The following is a 6324-nucleotide window of genomic DNA, read 5'->3' as shown; positions in this document are numbered from 1 at the left end:
AAAAGAATTTACTAACCTAGAAGTGGGGAAATGAAGCATGATTTTAAAAAATTAGGATTTCAGCTGAGGGTTAGAGGCAATTCATAGTGATTAGGATGTAAGTTAGGTAAGTAGATGATAGGTTAATTATTATTTGATGCTTAAGCTAGAGCTAATTGTTATATTGTTTGCCATTATGAGCTTGTTTGGAGAAGGAAGTGGAGTAAGTGAACGGTTATAAGAACATATTGAAACAAGTAGAGCAATGGTTCGCACCTGGGCTTTATGTCAATCAATCATGAAGCAGGGGGACTTGGATCGTGCCAGAGGGTCACAGAGACCTGATGAAGATATTCCTGACTTCACCCCTGAAGACCACTGACCCAATTTGAGACCACCAACCCAATTCAAGAGAAGAACTGTGCATGCATGAAGGACTAATAACCTCATTTTACTACGGAGCGAGGATAGGAGGTGCTGGGGTTAAGCATATGTATTGTATGTAAGATCTCAGGAAATAAATAGAGGGCAAAGAACCTTGTAGAGCATGGTCATGCTTTTCGGGGACGACCCCCCATGCCACTCGCTAGTGTTAATAAACATACCACTTTCTAAATTTGATTAGTCAGAGAGTCTTTGTCTGTGATCTTCAGTTTTATCAACTCACCAGAACATCTGCAGTACATCAATGACATCATTGTGTAGGGGAACACAGCAGCAGAAGTGTTTGAGAAAAGAGAGAAAATCATCCAGATTCTCCTGAAAGCCAGTTTCACCATCAAGAAGAGCAAAGTTATGGGACCTGCCTGAAAGATCCAGCTCTTGGGAGTAAAGTGGCAAAATAGATGGTGTCAGATTCCCAACAATGGCATCAACAAGATCACAGCAATGACTCCACCAACCAATAAGACAGAAACACAAGCTTTCCTAGGCACCATAGGCTTTTGGAGAATGCATATTCCTAAGTACAGCCAGATTGTGAGCCCTCTCTACTGGATCACCCACAAGAACACTTTCCAGTAGGGCCCTGAACAGCAACAAGCCTTTGCCCGGATTAAGCAGAAGATCGCTGATGCGGTAGCCCTTGGCTCAGTCAGGACAGGACCAGATGTGAAGAACATACTCTACTCTGCAGCCAGGAGCCATGGTCTGTACTGGAGCATTTGGCAGAAAGTGCCTGGTGAGACTTGAGGTCAACCACTGGGATTTTGGAGTCAAAGCTAGAGAGGGTCTGAAGCCAACTGCACCCCAACAGAGAAGGAAATCTTGGCTGCCTATGAAGGAGTCCAAGCCACCTCAGAGGTAATCAGCACAGAGGCATAACTCCTCTTGGCACCCTGAATACCAGTGCTGGGGTAGATGTTCAAAGCAAAGGTTCTCACTACCCACCATGCCACCAATACCACATACAGAGCAAGTAGATTGCTCTCATCACACAGCACGCCTGTATTAGAAAACTGAATTGCCCTGGGATTTTGGAGATAATTACAAATTGGCCCAAAGGTGAAAACTTTAGTCTCATGGACAAAGAGGAACAAGAGCAAGTGACGTGCTGAAAAAGATCCACCATACAACCAACTGCCAGCAGAAGAAACACATTACGCTCATTTTACTGATAGTTCTTACCACATTGTAGGGATGAAATAAAAGTAGAAAGCAGCCATATAGAGCCCCAGACAACAGGTCGCAGGAGCTACTGAAGGAGAAGGTAGATCAAGTCAACTTGATAAACTCAAAGCCATTCAACTGGCCCTAGACATTGCCAAATGTATTGGTTTGAAAAGAGAGATGTCTGCTAAGGAAGGCAGCAGCCTCTCTTGAAATGGAAGGTATAAACCTCCTCCCTCCAATTTATTATAATTTTGAAATTAAGGGGCTCTCAGGCGAAGATAGGGGAGTAGGAGTAACAGTGCTTTATTAGAAAAAATAAAAATAAACAATGCAGTTATACAAAACGTCACTGACAGAGTCAGAATATGACCTGACACCCTGTTTGGTCCGGGTGTTGGTAGCAATCTGTTTAAATGGAGGCTGCAGTCTTCCTGGAGTGACAAATGTGGTTCTGTTGAAGCAGTGATCCTGTAGAAGGGTGTAGTCTTCCTCTGAATGTCCAGTGGTGGTGTAGATGGGCCTGGTCTTCCTCTGGGAATCCAGTGGAGAAGAAAACTGTTCCTCTGGGAATCCAGTGGGAAAAGGCTGTTTGTGGTGTTCCAAATCTCAGATTATATCCAGGTAGGAATGCTTGGATCCTCCTCCTGGGCTGAGAATCTCACAATAGGATGATGTAATTTTATCAGTCATGCTCTGGCACTCAATGGCCCATTAACAGAGGCTATCTCCCCGGCAGGAGGATTGGTCATGGAAGAGAGAAAGAAAACTGCCCCACCTGGTTTTAACAGGTGGCCCAATTAACAGAAGATAACTGCCCCACCACAAAAAGATAGCAATGGAATACACACCCCTGGCCACATCTTTGCATTTGCAACCTAAGACACTGTACAAGAGAAGTGGCCAAAGCTCTACCTCTACACTGATTCATGGATGGTAGTCAATGCTCTGTGGGGATGACTAGAGAAGTGGGAAGAGACTAATTGGCAGCATAGAGAAAAACCAATTTGGACTGCTGAAGAGTGAAAAGATTTCACTACCAGGGTAGAAAAACTACATATGAAAGTCCGCCATGTACATGCCCATGTCCCCAAGAATAGAGCCAATGAGGAGCACCAAAATAACAAGCAAGTAAATCAGGTTGCTAAGACAGAGGTGTCAAAGACAGATTTAGATTGGCAACATAAGGGGAAGATGTTCCTAGTTAAATGGGCTCATAATGCCTCAGGTGATTAAGGTAGAGATGCCACCTATAAGTGGGCACAAGACTGAGGGGTAGATCTAACCATGGATAGTATTTTTCAGGTTATCCATGACTGTGTGATGTGTGCTGCATTCAAGCAAGCTAAGTAGGTGAAATCCCTATGGTGTAGTGGGCAATGGTCCAAATATAGGTATAGGGAGGCCTGGCATTTTGACTACATCACACTGCCTCTAACCTGCCAAGGAAAGCACTATGTGCTCACAATAGTAAAAGCCACCACAGGATGGTTGGAAACTGTTATAGATGGATAATGAGATGGTTGGCTCTCACAATTAAGGGATGAATATTGTGTGAATATTAAGAGAAACTTTTTCTTTTTTGATGTATAGTTATTTTATTGTAGTGTAGGTGTCCTCTGTTCTCCCCATAGTTCCCTTCCCCCTCCCCCTCCCCCCCCATATTGTTATCATCAGACAGCCTGGGTTGTCTAGGACAGGTAGAAAGAAGGCATGCACATGTGCCCCTTGCAGTTGGGAATGGAAAAGCTTGTTGCTAAGGGGGTGTGGCATGACAACACCTGACCCTCCAATCAAGTTACAAGAAAGCAGTCTTCAACAATAAACGGCAAAGAAGAGTTAACTGACAGACTTTGGGAGGGGCCAGGGCTGGCTGATGCAACCCCCAGGTGTATAAAAAACTGAGCATCCATCTTGAAGATGAACTGGCCACGTGGTAGGCATCCATGAAGACAGTTCCCAGCGCTGCAGTTTTTCCTTATTTAGTCCTTTTGTTGTATTTTTGTTAAGGTTTAATAAACCTTTTAAATTTCCAAAGTGAGCAGTTGTCTCTCACAGAAACCTACCTTGTACCTCGCTACAGCCCATAACACCATCCTTAGCCTTGAAAAGCAAGTCCTTTAGAGGCATGGTACCCCTAAGAAAATTGAGTCAGACAATGAGACTCATTTCAAGAACAGCCTTATCAATGCCTAAACTAGAGAACATGGCATTAAGTGGGTGTACCATATTCCCTACCATGCACCAGCTGCAGGCAAAGTGGAGAGGTGCAATAGACTGTTAAAAACCGCCTTAAAAGCATTGGGTGGGGGATCTTTCAAAAATTGAGATCAGCATCTAGCAAAAACCACCTGGTTAGTTAACACCCGAGGCTCCACCAACCAAGCAGGCCCTGCCCAATCTAAGCCTCTCCATACAGCAGACACAGTCCCAATGATACATGTCAGAAATTTGTTAGGAAAAACTGTCTAGATCAATTCTGCCTCGAGTACAGACACACCCATTCATGGGGTTGTCTTTGCTCAGGGACCAAGTTGCACATAGTGGATAATGCAGAGAGATGGAAAAACACGATGTGTACCTCAGGGAGATCTGATTGTTGGGTGACAACTATGTGTAAATATCACTGTTTGCTAAATGTTACTGACATTGCCTGAATATAGCTATATACTGTATATACATATATGTATGTATAATGTATGTGTTTATAGAGTTAGAATATATTGATTAGTTTTGGCAGTAAGATGACAATACGGGGATAAAGGGTGAAATGTCCTGGGGTGACTTAATGATGCTAAATTGTATCCCCATTCCTCTGCTCAGTCCAGAAATAAATTTTGCACCTTTAAGACTGGTTCTGAGAGCAAAGGGGAGGGAAGAAGTGCAGTTTGTTTTCAGAAACTGTACTCACTCCTCCACATTCCTCCTCCTGGACTGTGTTGTCTGCAAAAAGATAGTGAGACAGACCTCTCCTTTGTTTTGTAGTTAGTTTTTAACTAGCTTAGACAGAGCAGTTTCCTGGACTGTAGTTTTTCTTTTTCTAAGAACTGTTCAACCCTGCTCTAGACTGAAACCCCAGAAGAACACCAGGAGCTCACACCTGTGGTCCACCAGGCTGGGCCTGGGCCACAACATTTCCAGCACCAGAGGGACTGATAACAGACTGGGTGAGTCAAGCTGCAACCCACAAAAAGGATTTTATGAGTTTGTCATCTCTTCAGATTGGCAAGAAGTTTTATTGCTTAATATTGTTCATTTTTTTGTGCTAGTGAATGCTTTGCTTGTTAAATAAACAGTTTTTTTCCCACTTTTCTCCAAAGAAATCTTTTTTCTCGACCAGTTTGGGGAGGGGCAGCTTAAATCTGCTTTCTAGAGGAATGCTTTTAGAGGTTTTCTCACAAATTTGCCCTAAACCAGGACACTGCACAAGGGCAGGAGGGAACAAACTGAGCACGTTTTTTCTGTCCTGTCTTCCCCAGGAGCTTGACCAGCATGAAGGAGAGGATTAGAAGGATTTATTGTGGATCACTGCCAGTGCATAGCACATATGGCATTCCTCACCCCTTACATCATCATGGGATGCTGAGGTAGGAACCAACAACAGCCCTACCCCACTGCTCCAGAAGCTGAAATCTCTGTGGAAGCATCTAGTTCTGGCCTTCTTAGAGAGGCATATTCTCACCCTGATCTGCTCCTCTGCAGCAGTCTATTCTTACAGGAACTGTCAGAGCAGATGGGGTTTATGCCTTGGTTGGCTTCAATTTCAGTCCTTGCCTTGGAGCCAGCACAGCCGCAGAAGGGCTCTGGTGAACCCCTCCTCCTCCCATGTAGGCTCTTACCCTGCTGGTGGAGCTTAAAGTTCACAGAGCATCTCCTCTGGGCTTTGAGCACTGGCTGCCAGAGGAGGAGATGCAACTCCAAAGGCTGCAGTTCCCAGCCCCAGGTCTTGCTATCCCAGTGGGGCTGTTTTATGGTTCAGGAGAGGAAGGAAAGGGGAAATGCAGTAGCCTAACGGTTGTGTTTTGTCAAGGGACACCTCTTACCCTTTAACTGAAGGGGAGGAAGGTACCTGGGGTCCCTATTACTATGGAGGGCAGCTCACAGTCTCTTGGGGATCAGGAACACACAGTAAGGACTTTCTGGGTGGTGCTGAGTGACATGGAAGCACGCGAGGTTTCAACATGTTTCCAGGGGAAGCCTGTGGTGCAAGAAGGACTCCTCTCCTCTTCATGAAGATTGAAGTATTCTGAAGATTGAGTATTCTGAAGGGTGGTGCCGGACTGAGAGTTGAGAGTTGGTGATTTGGAGGAATGTATTGCATTGGGAAATTTGGTGGGGGGGAGGAGGAAAGTGCTTTTGTAAGGTTTTCAATTTTCCCTTATGGTTTTTTTTTTCTTCTTTTCTTGTAGTTTAGTTAATAAAGTTTTCTTTATTTCTAAGCAGGAGCCTGCTTTGCTTATTCCTGGTCACATCTCACAGCAGACACCAGGGAGAGGGTATTCTCATGGGGGCACTGGCATTGCCAGGCCCAAACCATGACAGGGTGAAAACCACCAATCACTTGTTTTAAAAATTTAAAAGTTTAATAGTAATTAAATGGCTATAAAAATAGTAATACAAATTAGAGTAATAAGAATTTGGACGATCAGAGTTAGGACAATAAAAGGCAATTAAAAAAAGACATACGGACAGCCTGGGTACCTACTGGGCAATTAAGCCCCGAAAACACACATGCTA

General features: G+C 44.2%; 1 long non-coding RNA gene across 1 annotated transcript; it reads left to right on the top strand.

Annotated features, from left to right (window-relative positions):
- Nucleotides 1-4533: 4533 nt before the first annotated feature.
- LOC135459278 (uncharacterized) lies at nucleotides 4534-5927 on the top strand. Its single transcript, XR_010443000.1, has 3 exons — nucleotides 4534-4754; nucleotides 5067-5174; nucleotides 5779-5927. It is a non-coding gene; the product is annotated as an uncharacterized LOC135459278 (long non-coding RNA).
- The last annotated feature ends 397 nt before the right edge of the window (nucleotides 5928-6324 follow it).

Source organism: Zonotrichia leucophrys, chromosome W (assembly GCF_028769735.1).
Source record: "Zonotrichia leucophrys gambelii isolate GWCS_2022_RI chromosome W, RI_Zleu_2.0, whole genome shotgun sequence".
NCBI lineage: Eukaryota > Metazoa > Chordata > Aves > Passeriformes > Passerellidae > Zonotrichia > Zonotrichia leucophrys.
Note: the sequence above shows the minus strand (reverse complement) of the source record. Positions and strands in the feature narration are given on the sequence as shown.